This window comes from Anguilla anguilla, chromosome 1 (assembly GCF_013347855.1).
Source record: "Anguilla anguilla isolate fAngAng1 chromosome 1, fAngAng1.pri, whole genome shotgun sequence".
Lineage (NCBI taxonomy): Eukaryota > Metazoa > Chordata > Actinopteri > Anguilliformes > Anguillidae > Anguilla > Anguilla anguilla.
This window is the reverse complement of record NC_049201.1, coordinates 18,401,937-18,422,625: the sequence shown is the minus strand read 5'-3', so window position 1 is coordinate 18,422,625 and position 20,689 is coordinate 18,401,937. Positions and strand designations below refer to the sequence as shown.

General features: G+C 39.4%; 1 protein-coding gene and 1 long non-coding RNA gene across 4 annotated transcripts in view; one reads left to right on the top strand and one right to left on the bottom strand.

The window, feature by feature from the left end:
• Window positions 1-4,182, bottom strand: part of LOC118219507 (synapse differentiation-inducing gene protein 1-like) — a 29,568-nt gene extending 25,386 nt beyond the window's left edge. Inside the window, exons 1-2 of one of the 3 annotated variants that reach the window (XM_035402712.1) lie at window positions 3,728-4,181; window positions 3,081-3,568 (exon numbers count right to left, since the gene is read on the bottom strand). The gene's annotated coding sequence lies outside the window, so the exon portion shown is untranslated. Of the gene's footprint in view, window positions 1-3,080; window positions 3,569-3,727 lie in introns of all 3 variants that reach the window. The other 2 variants (XM_035402722.1, XM_035402731.1) reach the window with 2 other exon arrangements.
• A 940-nt stretch (window positions 4,183-5,122) lies between these two features.
• On the top strand, window positions 5,123-10,418 carry LOC118222682. Its single transcript, XR_004764307.1, has 3 exons — window positions 5,123-5,230; window positions 6,401-6,525; window positions 10,305-10,418. It is a non-coding gene; the product is annotated as an uncharacterized LOC118222682 (long non-coding RNA).
• The last annotated feature ends 10,271 nt before the right edge of the window (window positions 10,419-20,689 follow it).

The following is a 20,689-nucleotide window of genomic DNA, read 5'->3' as shown; positions in this document are numbered from 1 at the left end:
GTCTGACACAGTGAGCCCATGTTTGGAAATTAAATTTTAATCATAAATTCGCTTTCTGCCCTCAGCCTACGGTTCCCAGAGGTATGAGCTCTTTGACCACTTCTTGTCGTGATACCATGGCTGTGCCAGACTGTCTCTTTATGCTTGCATCAACCTATGTGTTTTACATATGTAAAAATGTTTGCACTGTACCGGGCTCATCTTTGTACAGACTCTAGGTATGCATGTGTGTATTGTGCCATGCATGTGCATTATTGTGAAACAGAAAGTGAGAGAAATAAGAGAAAGAGTAGCACTGAGAGAATAAGATTTAATTTGTGTGCGAGGTAAGGCGAGGAGACAACACTCAATGAGAGAACAGACAGTATTCCTGTGATACTCTAGCTCCTTCAAACAAGACAGTCCTTTATTAGCTCCCAGAACTGGCTGGCTGTCAATCAGCCGGTGTCTTCTCAAGTTAATAAACAGGAAGCCGACCACTGAAGGAGGAAGTGCCATCTGAAGTACTTGCAATGTACCTGAATACCGGCGTGTTTTATCTGTCATATCATCGCCTTGTATTTGTCACATTTCTTCTCTATCCAGTGATTTCAGACACTTTGCTTAGTGCGCCTGTTGACACAGTTACATGAAAGATGAGTTGCCATGTAGAATTGCTTGATAAAAAGGACCTACTGTCAACCGTTGGCAGAGCACCAGTTTGAGAATGTAAATCATCAAGCTTGAGACTCGTTTGTGCTTCTACTCCTCAGAGTAAACTTGCTCATTCAAATTGAGCCTGAATTCCACTTGTTTACACCGCTCATTTGCTGAACATGACAGCTGTGTGACATTGTTGACTTATTTACAGGATACACGGTAAATTACCATGCAAGGATGTAATGGAGTCAAACCCTCAAGTCTAGCACGCAGTGTTCTCACCTATCTAGTAAACAATTTGCCCGTGGCTGGCATCATTGCTCCACTTGTTGCCTATCACCCTTTTCCAGTCATATAAGTAAATGTATATCCACTCCTCTAATGTGGTTTTTGGAGCATGCGCATAGCCTCACCATTACATCCCTGATGTGTAGTATTCTTTCAGGACAAATGGACCTCCACATGTCATCACACCCTATTTATAGGCCATACCCCATTAATGGGGTCCACATCAGTGAAACTACAGGCATAATCCTTGTTAATGCAGCTTATACCTGCTGTGTGACTGCAAGGGTTTATAAGGCCCAGCTACAATTGCTGGTACCCAAGACCTCTCCATCGTGTGTCGGTAGGCCCATGCCAATAGAAATTGAGTGGAAAATCCCAAGTAATCCTAGTACATCATGACACAGAAATTGCCCAGAAAGTTAGTACCCTCTTTCAAAACTTCACAGTGGTGAAGTGGTAGCTTACTGTATTACATGTCTTTACAAGAGCTGCCCCCACCCCCACCTGCTCCAGCTCAGATGGTTTTTGCCAGCAGGTGATCTCAGAATTAAGAGATTTCTTTCTTTTTTTTCATTTGGGGACGAGTCAGTACTTTCAGTATTTTCAATAATCTGCAAAGCAGGCCGTCAATGGTTGCCATTTCCTGATCGCTCTGCTAGACCATTACTACAAGCAGTGACATTCTTTTATCAGGTTATCAATCATAGTTCCCCTTGCTGAAGCACCTCTATGACAGCTTTTCTCTCATAGACACTTAATCCAGAAACAGAGAAATATTATTCTCTGTACCTCTTCTTTGTCCATTCTAACAGACGCAATCAATAACAGACAATGAAATGCTTGGATTGGTGATTATATTAAACTCCCATTGAAGGCAATCTTAATTTTCTAAGAGACTCATTTAAGCTCATGCACACAGTAGAAGTCTCATTGACTTGGACAATAATGAGGAGACAGATGTCTAAAGACTGCCTTCAAATCTAATTCATTCCTAAAGCTCTCTGCCGAATGAAAGAAATTATATCACAATCACAATGCTATAAAATTACACTTCCCTTTGTTCAGGAAGAAATTTGGAGTTCATTTTTAATGGGATTTTTTGTTATCTCTTTCTGGTCACTTTCCATCGTTTTGAAAATAAACTTTAAAAAAAATTTAAATTTAAAGGACGTTTTCATCTGCACTGCTATGCAAATTCTAAATGTTTGTGTGTGCTGCATGCCTAATGCCAATGCAAACTACAAATGCCTGTGTTGTATAATTTTGGAAATTATAAGTAGGCTTTGTCTATGGGTGCACATCTCTCATTGAATTGCATGTTTCTATAAGGATGCAACTCTACCACTATCTTGATATGAGGACATTCTATATCAGAGTGCACTGCATTACAAAAGTGCTACTTCATGTCTAAAAATAATTTATCAGTAGGATGGATGTCAGATACTGTTTGCATGTGCATGTATTGCTTATAAGAGATTTAGGTATAGATACTGTAGAACTGTGATTGCTCCATTCCCTTCTAAAACCTAAAATTTTGTCCAAACTGAATCCAATGCATTCTAAATCTTAATAAAAAATATATAACCATTAAATATTTAATTTATTAGCGGCAATGAGACCTGTACTTTGTAGAATTTTCTTATTTGCTATTTTTTGGTCAAGTTTTATTTATTTTATTGTGCATTTAGAGCTCCCACTGCTCTCCCACTGTTACCTTTCAATGTTCAAAATTCACCTCATAACAATGGCATAGCAGCCTCAGTAGATACAAGAAGATTTTGAAGCCCAAATAACTATGTTCAGTTGACATTCATAGCGTATTCGTGTCACCTCATTATTTTAATGATGATAAGAAATGTGTACTTTGATTCTTCGTAATTAACTTTTTATAACGTAATTAATGTGCAGAAGTTCTTTACCACCTGTCACATATAGTTGCAAGAGTTCATTCTTGTCAGCACAGCATGCTGTCTACTAAGCAAATGTGAATGCAAATATGAAAAGTTTTATTTTTTTCAGTCACTTATGAAGACCAACATATAAATGTTTGATACCATTTTAGTTTCCAAATAGAACTGTAGCTATTCATGATTTTGGTAACATGAATCCAAGAATGTTGAGCATATAAAGTTTGATTAAAACGATTGACTCACCTATTAATTCCAGAGAATCCAATTGCTGTTTGTCTGACCGTCATCCCCGTGTAATTTTTAAAGCATGAAACAAAATGATGAATGTTAGGGATTCAGTTCTTTCGTAAGTGTTCGTACGCCTAAATGGTCGAGGAAATTAGAAAACGGTTAAATCAAGATTCCTTTGACGGTAGATTGTTTCATGCAGTTGTCCTCAGATGCAATATACTATTGTCAGAGCCGTAACCACTGTGAAAATGTGCGTCCACATTCATTCTGATGATCTTTAAAAAAACATGTCTCAATTTTAAAGCAGTATTCTTCTTGGTCTTCAGAACGTAAAAATGACCCTTGGTCGAAATCTATGACATACTGCCGAAATTGTCATTGACATTTATCTTATCCTTCTTCGAGGCAATAAATGCTATTTCTGTATGATCAATACTCCAGTATGAACGCACCGGCATTCGGCATGCCACAGGAAAAGGATGAGAGACGTGTTTCAAAACCTGTGTCCCACAGAAGTAGGCAAAATGAGATTTTTATACATACGTCAGTGCTTTTAACCGACAACCCATTTAATTGTACTTTAACATAAAATCGGTTTAGAAAAAGCATACTAGATACGGGTGTTTAAGGGAAGGATAAAACTACACATGCTTTCTTACCTAAAGAGAGAAAAAAAGTGTCCCGTTTGCGATAATATCACGCAGAAATCCGTAATTTTAGACATTCTTCAGCCCTGGGCTCAAAATTTGAGAAAATATTTATATTATATAGTAACTCATCTTCATGGCTATTTTGCATAAATTAAACCAGTCTGTCGTTTGGCAGCAGGTTTTCGTCTTTCCAGTGCGCGACTAAAAAAGTCACTATTCAGCTCACTGGTATTCACACCCAGGTCTTCACGCCCAGTGAGCTGATCGCTTCATCTTCCCCCTCTAATAATGTATTCGACTGATGTGGACGGATATAATATCATCCTATGCCGTCGCCACAGACCATATTTTGGAATGAATCTGAACAGATATTATGGTTATAGATGTGAATATATATTTCCTGTACTACTCTAATGTTCGGTGATACAACTGACTCAAGAGCCTTCTTTTAAAGCAGGCAGTTCGTTTTATTTCAGTGATTTCTGAGGCAACGTGTGTTTTGACTACAGACATGTTTTTGTGCGACCTATATTGTCCGCAAATTCCTTAGACTTGAAAAGTCACAAAATATAGCCTACCCTTGAACTCTTCCACTGTTTCCCTACCCTAACACGTAGCCTACCGATAGTGAATTATGAGCAGTAGGCTACGCTGCAATTTACGTAGGCTACTTTTGAGCACTGCATAGCACTGCAACTGATCAAGTGCAATTGACAAATATATATCAAGTAGTTATGTTTGAATGAACTTGTTTTCTGTTTGTGTTGGAAGCTTACATTATACTGTATGTTAATCATCGCAGCGTGTATCGTGCAATTTGGGTCCTGGGAGCTGTCCAAAAATTCAGTAGCACTCTCACGCTTGGCCAAACAACGGCACTACTCAGCTAAGAGCGTATGTCTTTGTCTTTGTCTGTTTTGGTAAATGCCAGTTTCAAGTTTTGCTGAACTTTCCTGTGTATATAAAAGGAACTCTTCCTACGCTCAGGTAGGCTGTATATGATGTAGGCGTATTGAATTACATTTTTTAAAAACATTATATTACATTGCGTTAAAAAAGATGTAACATCGCACGATTCGTTTATAAACTTCGTTTATACAGTGTAAGCATTCACTGACTACAATGTTTTCTGAATACTTTCTAGTCTGGATACACTGCTTTAAAAATGAAGTTCATATCAAGTGAATCTCCGAGATGTATTTTCATCCTGCTCACGATTCAAATAGAAATCATCAGAATTATGCTTGATCCCTTAGTCCAGATGGAATGTTATTTTGGTTTAATAAGGGGCCCAAAGGTCTATATTTTCCACACCGCGAATGTAAATTTTTGTTATAAATGATACCAACAGAAAGTGATCGATATTTTCTGACCGAGTATTTCTGTGTTTCGATGTACAACGTTGCCAAGTTGACCTGACAGAATCAATCTACGGTCCCAGATGGCCACAGTTCCTCCATTACATTGATCCTGACTGCTCTGTATCACAAGGCTCCAGATTTTATGTGAGAGGTAATTGGGTCTGTTTTGTCCCTAACTTGAATTTAAACATTTAATTACCATTTCAGAAAGGTCTTTTCAAGAGTCAGTTGTGCCATATAAGGGGAAAGTGCAGGTATAGAGTGACTTGGGGTGGTGGGGCCATTGGGAGGCTCAAAAGCCCTGGCGACACCCCTGGCAAGAGTGGTTTTTAAATCAGCTTTGCATCTCATGCATATAGGATAAAATCCTTCATTGTCATTGTCATTGTAATGCATAATAGTCTGGTTTTATATTTATGGGTCAACGTGGGTTTATAGCTTATATATATATATATATATATTATATATATGGACTACTGGTTGGAAATTGAATTTCTGCATTGCTCAAAGTGTTTAGCCATTTAGACAGCTTAGCATTTACTTACAATATATGAGAGACAGCGTACAAGGTAGATTTCCATTAAAGTGAGCTTTTGCATCCTTTTTTGCAGATTGTGCAACAGTATTATATAGCATTTAATGTCAAATGAGGTAGTTCCATTATTATGATAAAATTTGGTTTGCACATTTGAGACTGAAAGCCTGCTTCCACAAAGCAGATTATTTTGCATGACATGGCATTTCCTTATGGACAACTACAGCCCTACAAAATTATAATTACAGTTACAATTACAATTAAAATAGTTGTAACATAAATAGCTTAAGTCAATGTTGGATAAAATGATCTGGAATACTTCTGTACTTTATTTGGGACAAATGAAACATTGAAACAAACAAATTAAGTACATAGAATGAAGCACTGTAGTCTTATTACTGTATAATGATTTCAGTGTCAGCATGATATGAACATTATCAGGTATAGAAGGACTACACTCAGCACACAAGTTAAAAAAGTGAAGAGGTTTTTTCTTCTATAAAATAAGTTTCATGTTACTGTTGAGTCCATCAAAAAATGCATTACTTTAATATATCAGTCAATCTGTTCATCATAACCCTTCTTCAGTACATTATCAGTTCCAGAAAGTTGAGCTTTCATGCTACTTTAATGCTTGATCTGACTCATGCTGTCACTAATAGATAAGAGCTGGTGTATGAGCATTTTCGTTTTCCTTCAGTGCTTGGATTAGCTCTATCTTTATTATTTCCATTGCTCTTTTCCTCTCTCTTTCTTTCTCTCTCTTTCTCTCTCTCTCTCTCTCAGATACACACGCACACGCACACACATCACCCATACATGCACACTGGAGACAGAAGGAGATGGGAAGAGGAGAAAAGGCAGACAGAAACTTTGCATCTGTCTCTCCCCGGAGTAAATTATCACCACTGGTGAGATGCACTCCGTTCCTCCGTGAAGCCTCTAACGCTCAGTGTAGCAGTGTGAGCACAGCAGAGCCCTGCTGCATGCTGCTGCTCCTCGGCTCCCCGAGGCTCATTCTGACGGCAGTGATGCTTCCGCTGTGGCCTGGTCTGCGCACCTACAGTATGTATGCGAATATGCTTGAAAAGAGCTGCTGGGTGCATTGGGCGCCATGACAGGAACTTCAAAGTTTGACTGAAGTCCTCCATATCTCCAGTGCAAATGCCGCACAATGTAAATAGACTGACCCGGCAAGGGTGGCAGACTTAGGGGCTGAACCTCGAGCGAACACCGTTCATCACTGTGAAGGAATGAAGTGTGATGATAGCAAGACCATAGCAACAGGCCCAATGTTTGCGTACCACATTCTCAACAGGTTCGGTTGGAAAATCATCACACTTCATATGGCAAACCAGGCAACATTCTGTAAGGATTTTCTTTTGGTTCACATACATTCAGTCTATACAAGAAGCTGATAAAAAAAAAATTGAATAGGGAATTTAAATGAGTGTTGATGAGTTTAAATGAGTTTTGTTGTGCGCAACATTATTCGTCGTAAGATCAATAAATGTAACTTTAATTAAAAGGTGCATAATTTTGCCATCCAAAGTTGAGCATAAACCACTCAGTTGGATTGAATATGCCCATTTAAAATGGAGAACAACCTGTAATATACTCCATTATAGAGTGTTCACTGCATTTCCTAATCACACGCTTTGTCTTTGACATGTAATTTCAGGAGGTATTTATACAAAATGGGAAGCAGACATAAAATATATCAAATTCTTTTTATAGTTGCTTAAGTGCATGGCTGAGACATTGAGTGGGCTGCAACACAACAGGTGCACTGTTCTGTATGCAAGTCTGGACAGGAGGTTTAGATGAAAATAATGGAAGGCCAGAATTCAGGAGCACGCTGTGTTGCTGTTTAAATCTCTGAATTCTCATTTGATAAATATTTCACAGCCACTCCATGAATTAATCAGAACCCTGCCAATTTGGGTGCCTCATAAGCTGCTTAAGATTTCACGGCTCCTATTTAGCATCATAAACAGTGTTTACATAACATTAATATAGATTTGCTCATGATGCAGCCACGGTGAAGGGGGGTGGCTATGGCAAATTCAGCCTCGCTCCGGGTTATTTGTAATGGGGCTCAACAAACAATGCATTCAGCTGGAAACATGAAGCTTCTGGAATTCAGTGAAATGCAAAAAATAAATAAAGAAATGGAAAAAAAGTGCAGCATGTGCAGTAGTTGAGTATTAGACTTCTGCCATGTCATCAAGAATCTACCAGTAGGTTGACATCTGCTTTTAAACCAATACTTTATGGTCTCCTTATACCACAGTCCTGGTCTCCAAAACAAGTTGAGATGTTCATAAATTCAGTCACATTCACTGGTCTGTTGATAGGTAAAGTTCCCTATAGGGGGGGAAGATGAAACATGGGCAGCAACTGCCTCAGGACTGCATGAGAATGCACATGAAATACCTCCTTGGAGCAGAGCCATCTGAATCATTGGAGACTGGGATGTGCGGAAGACTGAAAATACAAAAAAGATGCATTACTAACAGACTGCATAATAACTGGCTGTTTTGTTTTCCTGGTCCAAGCTATGCGTTGGTTATTTTTGATATATTTCTGAGGTGATAATACGTTTCTTGATGGTAACAAGTGGCTGCAAGTCATCAAGATTTGTTTAAGAAAAAACAAACATTTCAATAAAATGGCCAGATGTGCTTCAGCACCATTCCAGTCCTAGTCAGTACTTATAAACCAATTTTTGCATTTGAACTGTGACCTTCCTCTTAGGGATGTTAATTACATGCATCAAGATACTTGAAACACATGAGAAGAGAAGTTCAATCTTTCCAGGCTTAGCAAAAAAATATTATGGGAATATGACTGAATTCATTTCATTCATAAAAGGAATTAAAGTGAACTATTTTTCAGGTTGAGTTCTGTCAGTAACACGGGGAATATAGGTAGAAGTTAGTTAAAGGTAAATAAGAATGGTCAATGTCCATCTTGCCAGATCATGAAGTTGAGGGAGAGATCCTCAGGGTATTTAAGACAAGGCTTGATGCTGTACTGAATTCTGCATAGTTTTTAGGTAAATGGTGTACATTGATGGGTTGAACAGGCTGTTCTTATTGCATGTTGCATGAATTCCAGTGGCGTTCACAGTCTAATTATTATAATGTTTTGATCAAATGACGTCCCTCCCTCACTTTGTCTCCAAGCAGTAGGACTGCAGGTCATTATCCACTGGCTTGGCTCTGTCAAATCCGTCTGAAGATGAATGGATCCATAATGGGTGTTTCATAAAGAAAACGTGAGGCCGCAACTTGGGCCGCTGCTTCTTTACGAGCTGCTTGATGAGCTGTGTCTTTGCTATGAGTCACCTTGTGTTCAGGCTAATGACGGACGTGCTGACACCCTTTTCTTTGAGCTGTAATGGATATGCACGCCCTGGAAAGAGTTTATATTAACCGGGAGGGAGAGGAAAATAGAGTCAGCAGGCCGCAGTTGACGGATCGCCGTGATGAAGGCCCGTCTCGCTTAGATGCAAAAAAGAAAAGATTAGTATGGCATTGTTACTGAGCAAGTCACAATGGCTTACAGATGCCTTGAACTGGAGCCGCTGGCCTGAGGCAGGGGAAGCTAGAAGAACTGCGGAGATTGTCCGACATCAGACACACAAATGTGCACTGCAGCTAGAAGTCTGTCAGAATGACACATAGTAGAGATTTCAGGGTGAAAGAGAATGCTCCTTAGATGTGCAATAATTACATGTAGCTCACTGTCTGGTAGCAATCCGTTTGTGGGCAAAACAATCAAATGATACTCAAGCTGTGAAAGTAGACAATCTGCCCTTATCCATGTCTCACTAGTTTAGCAGCTCAGTGTTTTCATTCTGTATACCACTCCTTTTAGTTTCAGTGCAGCTGGCATGGTGTGTGGCTGGATATGAATGTTTTCCTGTTTTAAATCTCTCCTTTTCACAGCCCTTCTGTCTTTTACGTATTTATGTTTATGATCAGAAGTGTTTTACATATATTCCCAGTCCACAAAAAATGTAATTTATCTGTAGCATAATAAATAATCTGCACGGTTGTAGTTTCACATTTGTACGACGAAGGATCACACAAATAGTATTTTACATGGAAGTCATTGTACTGTGTTCTGTCACGTGTGAATTTGGGTACGGCACTAACAATGAAATTTGCCAAGCTTGAGACGTGCCCCTTTCAGCGCATGCCAACAAACCGCACAAGGAAATTGGAGGGGGGTTGTAATATGCCGCGCTTTTGAAATGCTGTAAAGAGAAAAAAAATATCCTGTATAGATTAAAGAAGAAGGAATTGAAGCTGTCACACCAAAGGCTTTTCTCATTTATCGGTCGTTCTCAGCTGTGTCTTCTTTTAACGCCTGGCCCACTTGTTTTGAGCTATCTCTACTGTTTAATTCAGCAGTAAACATTTGGAACCACAGCTTGAAAGGCCCTATTTTTGCACTCCCCCTCAATGACCATTAACTCTTTTAATCATTTAAATACATCCTGGAAATAATCCCCTTAATCCTTTCTGCTATGGATATCAAACCACTTAATTCAATCTTCTCTTTCTTGATATTGTTAAGAAAGAATTGATTTAAAAAAAAAATCTTTTTTTTATGTAAAATAAGTTGCTGCATCCTACATTTCTTCACAATCCTTTCATGTTGTTTTTTTTCTCTCTAATAGAGCCCTCTAAGGACTCTACTACCCTGACCTCTGGCAAGAGAAGCTGCCACTGAGATTGATTGTCAGTCACACTCACCAGACACCTGGACAGAATCAATCTTCAATAAAGTAGCGCAAAACTATGTTCCGTACGTCTGGGATTCAACGTTTTCCACTGCCATAAAAAAGTATTTGTGTGGTATTGGGATATTGGAGGTTGGGGGCATTGCCTGGGTGCTTACATTTTGAGGCTGATATTCCTTGTGTAAATATACCCGGCCGTGAAAGAGAGGTGAGGCCGGAGGGTAGGGGCTGGGTATGCTCCAGATTCCCCAGGGATATCTGGGAAAGCAGTGCATTGTGGGGGATTTAACTGTGCAGGTGTGTGACCTGGAGGATTACTGATGGGATGGGGGGGGGGGGGGGTATAACATAGATAAGGAGAGCTCACATTTGCTTCTGTAGGGCATCACCCACTTGCTCCTTGTACCACTGTAAAAACAATACCTCTGTCCCACAGGCTCTTTCTGGTGCTGTAGATAAACCAGCAATGCTTCCATAACTCCCAGAGATCTGCAGGCTCCGGTGGCTCTGGGTGTTGATTAATCCCTCTCTTTGATTAGATGTACGCTCAGCTGAATGTTAACACAGTGCCACTTTATTAGGCATACCCTGCCTGAGGAAACCCAGCACCCTCTTGACCTGATTCACAAGATCCCAATGTGCTCTTGTGTCATCTGCTGTAATTACAGATGTATAAGTATAAGCTAGGTTCTATTTGATAACGTGCTCTTTGAGAAGCACATTTTTGCAAGTTTTATTCTTTTCTGTTTCTTAAACGCAACATTTAAGACTAGCTAGGCCCAAGATGGTCCCTTAATTTGAGATCAAAAAGGCTAAAATAACTAGCACTATAGTGTTCTAAAGGTTTGAACTGTGCTGGAGCGTTCTGCTAAAGCATCTTAATGCATTTTGAGAATCACGTACTTAAGTCAGTTTCCCATTCTAAGGTACTGTTAATGGGACAGTAATCACAGAGCAGCTTGATTCAGCCTGCTTCAACAAAGCTTTCCCTGCAATTAGGAGCTAGTTAAACCTCTTCTCCCTTAAACTTAATGTTCCTTTGAGCCACGCCTCATCGGTCGCATTGCACAGTCGTTTTTATGAAAGTCAGGCTGCCTCCTAACCCTTTGAGTCTAACTGTACATTCAGAAGGCCTTTTCTGATATAATTTTCCCATCGCCTCCCATCTTTCAGTTAAATATTTTACGATGCATTAATGTGATGTGTGAACAGCTCCTCTCTCGAAGAACGCTCTACTCGTTTGAGCTGAAGTGGTATCAAAATTAGAATCTGTATTTGCATTGACACATAAAAGAGCGTTTTTCTGTCGGGCTATTGCTGTTGATGCAGCGAAGCTGGCAGATTTGACAGCTGTTTAATGCGCGGCTGTGTAACTCAGATGGCATCGACCCAGATGCCAGGAGTTGATCAGATTCCAAGATTTCATTGATTGAATAACCCGGCACCATTACAGCTCCTCTGGCTCCTGCTAATCATTTCCAGTGTTGGAGCGCCTTCGCTGAATCGCTCTGGAACATGGGGGCGGGCGTTTTCGCTGAATAGAAACAGGGCTCTTTAGTGCTCACACCAACAGTAAAGCGCCATTTCAGGTGCACACATCCAATGCCATGTGGGGCATATATATATATATATATATATATACTCAGAGTAAGGCCGAGCCCTTAAACTGCGCAGTTCACCGAAATGTTAATGTCTTTTGTAGCTCTTTTAATAGAGCTTTTTAGCAGTCAATTACCGATGCCAGTTTTTTGCCCTTGCTGGAAATCCATCCCTTCCTAATCTTCACGGTTCTTTCTGCAATTAAGTTGTAAACACGTCCTGCGAAAAAACTTGCATAATCCATCCTCATTATATCGACTTCCTGCCCTGCCATTATGGCTAATGTAACTCTCTGCTGCCAGCGAGCATGCAGCCTTATCAAAATCACCTTCATTAGCGAAGACAGAGCTATGGAAGCCCCAGGACCTTATTCACATGAAGACCCAGGCACCGCAGACTGTCTAATGAGGTCCTGCAACGGATGCTTTCATGCAGCTCAGGGCTCTGCCAGACGGCAAGAGGTGTTCACCGGCTCAGATAACACCTCACCGGCATACCCCGGCTTCTGCCAAGAGCACATTCACAACCTTAGTATGTTTGGGGAAAAAGAGGAAAATAAATTTGAAATGTCATTTCATTTTCACCCAAATGCTAGCTGTTGGACAGAGACTGATGGGTTGGTGAGGGTGTGTGTCTGGGCAGGAGGGTTAGGGTTAGGGTTAGAGAAATCGCCCATCTACAGTAACTGTTCCTATGTTTACTGAGCATGGACTCCTTGCTGACATCAAGGGAGAATCACTCACTCTCTAAGCCATATAATATTCTGGCAATATTTTACAGTTTGACCATGGTACATGAAAAAAAGCCTATGAATGGAATACCAGCCTCTCAAAGAAATATGGGCATATCTGGAAAAATGTAGACATATTTTATTGTGTAAAATGATTTAACTGTGCAGGTGTATGACCTGGAGGATTATTGATGGTTGTTGATTAAGAGCTGTTGTGCTACATTTGTAAGCCTTCATGAGATTAATGTTGAGAAACACGTGTTGGCTGTTTATGGGATTTTTAAAAAAGGACCATTTTTTTCCATTCTCTTCAAGACTAGCTGCAATTCTTGTATAAAGCTGTCTGTAAGTATGGCAAAGTTTTTTTAAGCTACACCCACAGTTCCATCCCATGCCTTTGCAGTGCTGACAACTATTCAAATCAGTCTCATCTATTATTTGAGATTCATTTGAGCCGCTCATTTGAGTTAAACAAAACTTTGATGTACTTGATTCACATTGCTCATTGACAGCAATCACTGTTATCTTGACTTGTGAGGTGCAACTGGCAATGCATAAGATGATCTTATCTCTTTTCAACCACATAGTTAATTGAGAAAGTTAATTGATATCTTTTTAGTCTATTTTAAAAACCTACTGGATGTCAGGGCCTCTGAAAAATCTTAATTTCTATCTAGCAAGTACTATAACTCTCAGTTCAAACTCCAGATGCAAAACTATATATACACAATATATTTATTAGTTTTTAAATATCTGACCAATCATTATGTTTTTCATAGCTTACTATGGAAGGTAAAACCCTGGATTGCAGAAAGGATGTCCCAAATCCCAAATGCAGAGAATGTTTAGCTCTATTGTATTGTCATGTTTTATTATATTAATTATGTTAAAAGTCTTGGCAGTTCACATCTGTTGTTTGCTGTTTATTTTCAACCTGTAAATTAAATTTCTCTAGTATCCACTGCATCTTTGGCAGTTGTGTGAAGCACATTATAAGATGCTTATAACCTCTTGTTGCCTAGCACACATCAGTGGAAATCTCTCAAAGGCAATTATGCTTCATAGAAAAACATAGCAAAACTTGGATTATGCATTTATAAAGTACATAGATTCATTCATAAATAGATGAAGAGAATGAGAGTAGGTCATAACTTATATTTCACTTTGAAGCTGATCATAAAGGTAAAAGCTAACAACTGCAAAGCATAATATTCTGTATGCCTATGTTCGGACTAATTCGTGTCATGCAGAGAATGTATCTTCATAAACTGTTCTAATCAGAAAATGTGTTTTCAGAAGTGATAGTCGGAGAATATAAATATAAATATATGGGGCGTTTGTAAAAAGTTGCACACTCTGTTCAATTTTTCCACTTTTAGCATTGTGTAAGTGTAAAAAAATGAAGTACTATTTTCACGCATTGTGTTTTGTATGTTTGGGTACGATTTTGTTTCACTGTTTTGAAAATAATGAAATTGTTGGCTAGTTAGCTAGCTGGGATAACTAGCATGTCATGAGACATTTTAATATTAGCTAGCTAGGTAATGTGAGTGATAAATAATGTAATTACAAAAATAACACAAATTGGGGCTAATTGTGTGGTATAAAAACAAGCAGAAACTGTTGCCTGATAGAATCTTTATTTTCATTGTTTCTATGTAATATGATACATAAATATTTGTTGCCAAAATGAACTCAACAATAATAATGAGGAAAAACTTGTGTCTAATTAAGAAAGAAAGTTAAGAATTGGTTTTACTATTTGGAATGTTGTATCTTGCATCTTGCTAAACTGCATTAAAGATACCTTTTGTCTCATAGACTCCAGTTTTTTAATATACTGTATTTAAGTGCTGGACAACATCCCCAGAATGTCCTTTAAAGGCATCTTAATGGTTTTGAACAGCAGAGGCAAATTACTGTTGTTCAGCTCTCAAGCTGTCATAATTAAAAATAGATGCCAGAAGATGCAGATATTATGAGAGGTAATTTCATTCACTGTTTGAAAGTGGCATTGAGATTTCAAGGTCTTTTCAGCAAATTCAATTATAGTCTTTAACTTGGTGTTAGCCCATGCATAGCATGTGTTGGGAGAGAGAGAGAGAGAGAGAGAGAGATTTCAGCAATGTAATTTTATTTCCCATCACATCATTTCCCAAAGTGCCCTACAAGGTTAAACCATTCAGGTACTGGAGAAAAAAATTTGTTATTGTTATAAAATTTGGTATTACATCACCGGGGACGAGAGCAGTGTCATGCTTAGGGTTGCAGTTTTTATTTCTGGTCTTCACTTTTCTAAGAAATAAGAAACAAACTTAAAAAAAAAAAAAAACTGTTATCACAAAGGGCCTGGTAGGCTAATGAAGACCTCTGCAGGTCATGACCTAAGAAACACTATAATGAAGAAAAACCTCCAATCACTTGGCGTGGATGTGTCTGTGACTGCTGTCTGTAGAAGTCTTCACAAACAGACCTGGGGAGGCTACACTGAGAAATGCAAACCTCCATGCACAGCAAAATATCATTTTCACAGTTGCTGTATGTGTATGTCCAGTGATCACATGATGTCAACAGTGATGTACGCACAGTCCTAAATCATTTATTTGATAGTGCTCCTTACATTTTTTCCTGCGCTCCTAGCATTCTAAAGTTGCGAACATCAGTGCTGTCAAATAAAAAGATCATTTTGATAGCTCTTGACTAAAGACCAAAACAGCACACTTCTGTAAAGGTATTGAGTAAAACAGGTTTCTTGGGTTGCTCTACTTAAACACATTCATGAAAGTGCAACGAGTTAAAGAGATAAAGAGCTGAATAATGAACAGAAATGATAGTGATGATCAACTTCCTTCTAGAACCCTCAGTACTTGGCTGTTTTAATTGGGATTCCCGGCATTTTGTTTACCTTCCAAAGCAGATGTGTGTATCTGTTATGTCCACTGTTTTGCATCCCTGGAAAATTAACTGAAAATGTTATCTGTATTTGCGTGCTGTCTTACAGTACATGAGGCTATTCACACCTTATGGTTTATTAATTACTTAAATGATGCTGTGATATGAAAATTTAATATGCAGCTCTTCCTAACATAGCGATTCTGCACCACGACGACAGCTTGATTGAGTATTGTTGAGAGTAAACTGTGAATACAAATTAGGGATGTCACTATTGTTCCCCATGCTCAGAGATGCGTGGTTTCATTAAAACAGCAGCAGTGTAGATGAAAAGGCTTTCAAAATACCATAATACAATATGCAATGTTTTCAGGCCCATGAGCATCACAGCATGCCAAGGACAGCAAAAGGCGGCTTTCAGCTGGAAACTAATGTGGTGACTGCATGATACAGCATTACCTCTGCATTTACTAGCAATGTTGTGAAATGCATCTTTATATAAGTAAACAGTGTTAACATTGTTAATCTGATGATTATGAGTTTGACTTCTCTTTATGGAGGCCATTTGCTTTACAAATACCAATGGCTTTGTTTAGATCACTGTTCACTTGAATATTGTTTATTTGTGCAAATTAAAATAATGAGCATGGTACTTAGATGTACTGAAAATGGCTTCAGTAATTATCCTACGAGTATGTAGGTATGCATGTATATATCCTGAATATTGATTTCAGTGCATAAAATAATTAAAATACATTTTAATTTACATGAAGACAGCAGGATGTTGCTGTAGACATTTTATGAAACTTGCAGTGGTCAGTGTTACTTTTTGGTCTCTCTTGTAGCAGGCCAGATAGCAGATAGGAGGAATATATTTAGCAATTCAGCTGCAAGCTGTGTTTGTGTAGCTAAGGCCCAGAAAGTGGAATTCAAACCGGGATCCAGCCTGACCTGGTCGTTCCAGGCCTACAGCCATCACAACGGCAGCTCATCCTTCCCTTGGACCCCCCTGCTGTAGTGTGCACGCAGCACTCATAATCCGAGCACTAAAATCCTGTCCCTTTTAAGACGTGTCCCATTGAATGACCTGGCATTGGACGGGAAATGTCAAGCTTCCTGCTGGCCAGCGTCAATCAGTGCTTCACAAGTGTCTCGTTTGTTTGTATGCTGGAAGCAGGAAGCCCTTTGGAAGGAAGAATGGGGTTGTTTTTTTTTTTTTGGGAAGACACTGCTGTGACTGGAGTGGGCCCTTGATGGCAATTGTGGCTGATTATCCAGAAGGCATGCACTGCCACCTCGGACAGGGACTCCTGACAGGTTCTGATGAAGCAGATAGATTGCGCCTTCCTCACCACCTGGGCCTCACCCTTATTTACTCATATAAATCAGCGCTCAGCAAAATAGTAATTTAAAGGTATTCAGCCTTGTCAGATATGCTATTTCCACTTGTGTTTCAGTGATACAGACCTCTGGTTTCCCATACCGTTCGAGTGATGGGGGGGGGGGGGGGGGGGGCTACCTCAGGCAACTTATGAATAAAACATTATGGAAGATTAATCCAGTTTGACTATGTTATGAACCACTCCGCCATTAGCTAAACTGACAATTTTCTAAAAGTGAAACATTAAAAAAATTATCAATCAATGAACGACTGAAAGTATTATGCGTACATTATAAGTAGGTCAAAATGGAATGCCCGTTGGCTGAAGGAGCAAACTGGAGGGACGTTTGTTACAGGAGAGTGGGGATGATCTGATTTATTCCAGTGGCATAGCACAAGCAGCTCTTCCACCGTTAAAACTCCTGTCAGAGCAGAGGATGTAGAAAATATTACCTGCGCCTCCTCTGGCTGTGGGCTTTAATACTGCATGCGAGAGTCTGCCAGCTGAAATGCGCGAGCCAGATACTCAAGCTGCAGAGAAAGAGAGCTGTACTAGCGACAGGACCCACTTTCTCCCCTGTGGGGTTTGTTTACTTGGGCCTGTCTTCGGTCTCATGCAGCAGAATACAGTTATTCTCCCTGAGGATTTAACTCATCCGGTTGCTCTAATTCATGAATTTGACTATGGTGCATGCATTATATGTGTGTGTGTGTGTGTGTGTGCTTTATTTATTTTTTTACATTCAATTTGTGCCCCCAATTCACCACTGGATCTCCTTACTGTCCTCACAAATGCCTCTCTATTGATCTGTTTATGTCTGCATGTTCAGAGGGCACCGTCTGTGTTCACAGACAGCTCAACTTTATTCCAATCAATGCAAACTACAAGCTCAAATTAAAGTCTTCAAGCTTGCCTGTGGCATAAAAATAAATAATGAACTGGGCTGAGAAAGAAACAAAGGCTATTATAAACTGATGGGGGCAAATTGATGAAATGTAATGAATTTTCGTATCATCAAATGATTTCATTCAACTTAAAGACAAACAGAGAGACACATATCAATTGGTTTGCAGGACAATATTTGCCTGAAATGGCTTCTGTAACCAATTTGAAAAGCATGATGGTAAAATTATGAGAACAAAAACAACTCTACCTGGTCATTTGTTTTATTTTTCGGGTAATGAAAATGCCTCGCTTTATTATCTCTCTCCTGTGGTACAGAAACTACGTTCATTAATGCCTTTGTGATAAATATCACCTGCAGAGGATCACTGGGTAAAAACTTTGCAGTCCTCGTTAATGTTCACATGTCACATAAATCTCCCTAAATGTGCTTTCACACACTTGACTGGTTTGGTTTGTCTCTGAGATGGTGTTGATATTCTTGGTTCACAATCATCAAGACTGACTTGCTTTCAGGTTGCATTTTTCCCAATGATACCCTCCACAGCTTATCAAAATAGTTTGTACAAAATAGTATACATCTCAGTTCATTGATTTTTGTCCCATTGCCAACTTCCCAATATCTAGCTTGATATAACTACATGAAAAAAGTTGAACAGTGGGCGATTTATTGCTCACATCTTTTAGATAAGGCATTTACCTTGTTGGAAGAAAGTTTTCCAAACCTAAGTGCTAAAATTAGTCTCTGAAAGGTCAAGTCAAATAAAAGGCCTTCTGTCCCAAAAAAGGCACGAGTGGGAAAGGGATAATTATGATAATGATAATGGAAGCCATCATGCCTTGGGCTGCAGCTGTGATTTTCTAAGGGCGAACCATTCAAACCCAAGGCTATTGCTGATACATTGTGTGAACTCTCCTTGACTTTTGCTCCATCACTTCCTCTGGAAACTTTCCCAGTTAGAGGGTGCATTCCAATTGCTTTTTTTTTTTAGCTCCTTGCTTCCTTTCTTTGCGTCCTTTCCTAGCTCATAGTTCCACCCATCGAAGGAAAGTATGCAAGGAAAGGACGTGAGGATGGAAAAATCTAAGAAATGTGTATCAGGCAAATGGGACATCCTTGCTCTTTCAAGCATCAGTTTGAAGCCTCGTCAATTACAGATGTGGCAGATGGGGTGAGGTGGAGGTTGATCCTTTATATGTCATGCATTCTGAAAAATACACTTCCACAAAGGATGCACTCGTGTTTCCTTGTTCAAACATCCTTCGGGGGCCTCCTAGCTTCTTGCTTCTATCTCCTTCAAAGAGCATTGAAGGGGTTGAAATGTCCTTGAAGATGGCAGATCTCGATCGATCTTGAGGTCAGACGAGGACCAGGTAGATGGATAAAATAAGTGATTGGAATGAGCCCAGAGTTGCAATCATACCGGGATCAGCCACAAACCACCATACTGCTTTTAATCCTTATAGGCAGGCTGACTCTGAATAGGTGCCACTGGTGAAACTGGCGCTGTGCTTGTTGTGTAATGGAGAATTCCAGAAAAAGCCACTGCCTGCTTTCCCCAAGCTATAAAAAAACAAAGATCAAGTAAGAACCAATAGTCTACAGCTGGGGGAGTTTTTTCATAGCATGAATCACTGGTGTTAGTCAGATGTAAATATTCTCTAAAACATATACTGGGGCAGATCCTGTTCTTTTATTCTTAGAAAGGTACTCTACAATTTTTAAAATAAATTCCCCTTGCCTTCCTGTTGTCAGGATTCTCTAGCGCATTGATACTTATTCCCAGTCCCGGAGAGCCGCAAGGTCTGCTGGATTTTGTTTTTACTCTGCACTTAATTGATCAATTGAAGCAGTCGGTTACAGTTTACTCACCTCGCCTGGTTTCTTGGGTCTGAATTGCTAGCCATATCATTGGGATATGAAGGCGAAAAAAAAGAATTACCAACCCATGCACTCAAAGAAGTTTTAACAAACCATATAACAAATAAATTGGTGCGTTGGCTTCTCAAAGATAATTATAGAAAGGAAAGACGGGAGCCCACACTCTTAATGAATGAGATATAAATCATAAATGTCTATGCAACAAGATCATTTTCAGCATATTTTATTCCTATTTGGACAAAGAGACAGACATGTTTCGGCCTAAGCCGTCCTCAGTGTCTTGACACTGAGACAGGGTTGCTACGGTGGCAGGCAGTCTGGGTACTAGCCTGAGTGTAGCCAGGGTCACTGTGTGCTCTTGATATTTGAGCAGTGTCAGTGATAATGCACAGTTCAGTATGTTCTTTTGAAGTGCTGTTTGTGAGTGAGAATTGCGGGGTAGCGTCTGCTTACCTGGGCAGCCTCAGCACAGGAGGGAGGCCAGCAACATGAGTAGCACAGGGAGGGAGGTTGTATGTGGTTGCATACTTTTAATGAAATGTATTTAATAAAGATTCCTTGCCTTGTCTGTCTTTTGTTTGATGATTTGGCCAATACCAAAAATAAAATATTAATTCAAGGGGGAATTTGCCCCTGACTGTGACACTGCCTGAATGTTTTGCTCTCAGCCTTAAACAACCAAAGCCTTTTGAATGCTAAGTACATGTATTATTATTTGGATTGCACTTTTCATTTCATACTAGTACACAGGGGCTGCTCTGTACAAAACTATCCAACCTCATCTGTGTTCAGTTACACAAGCTAACATTTGCTACCATTCATAAATTCAGGCTTTTTTTGTTAGCTTAGTTAACTTTTTGCTACCAATGATCTAACAGCTTTAGAACAAAGACTTGGATTTAATCAGCATTTATTTGTTGACTCAAAATTACAT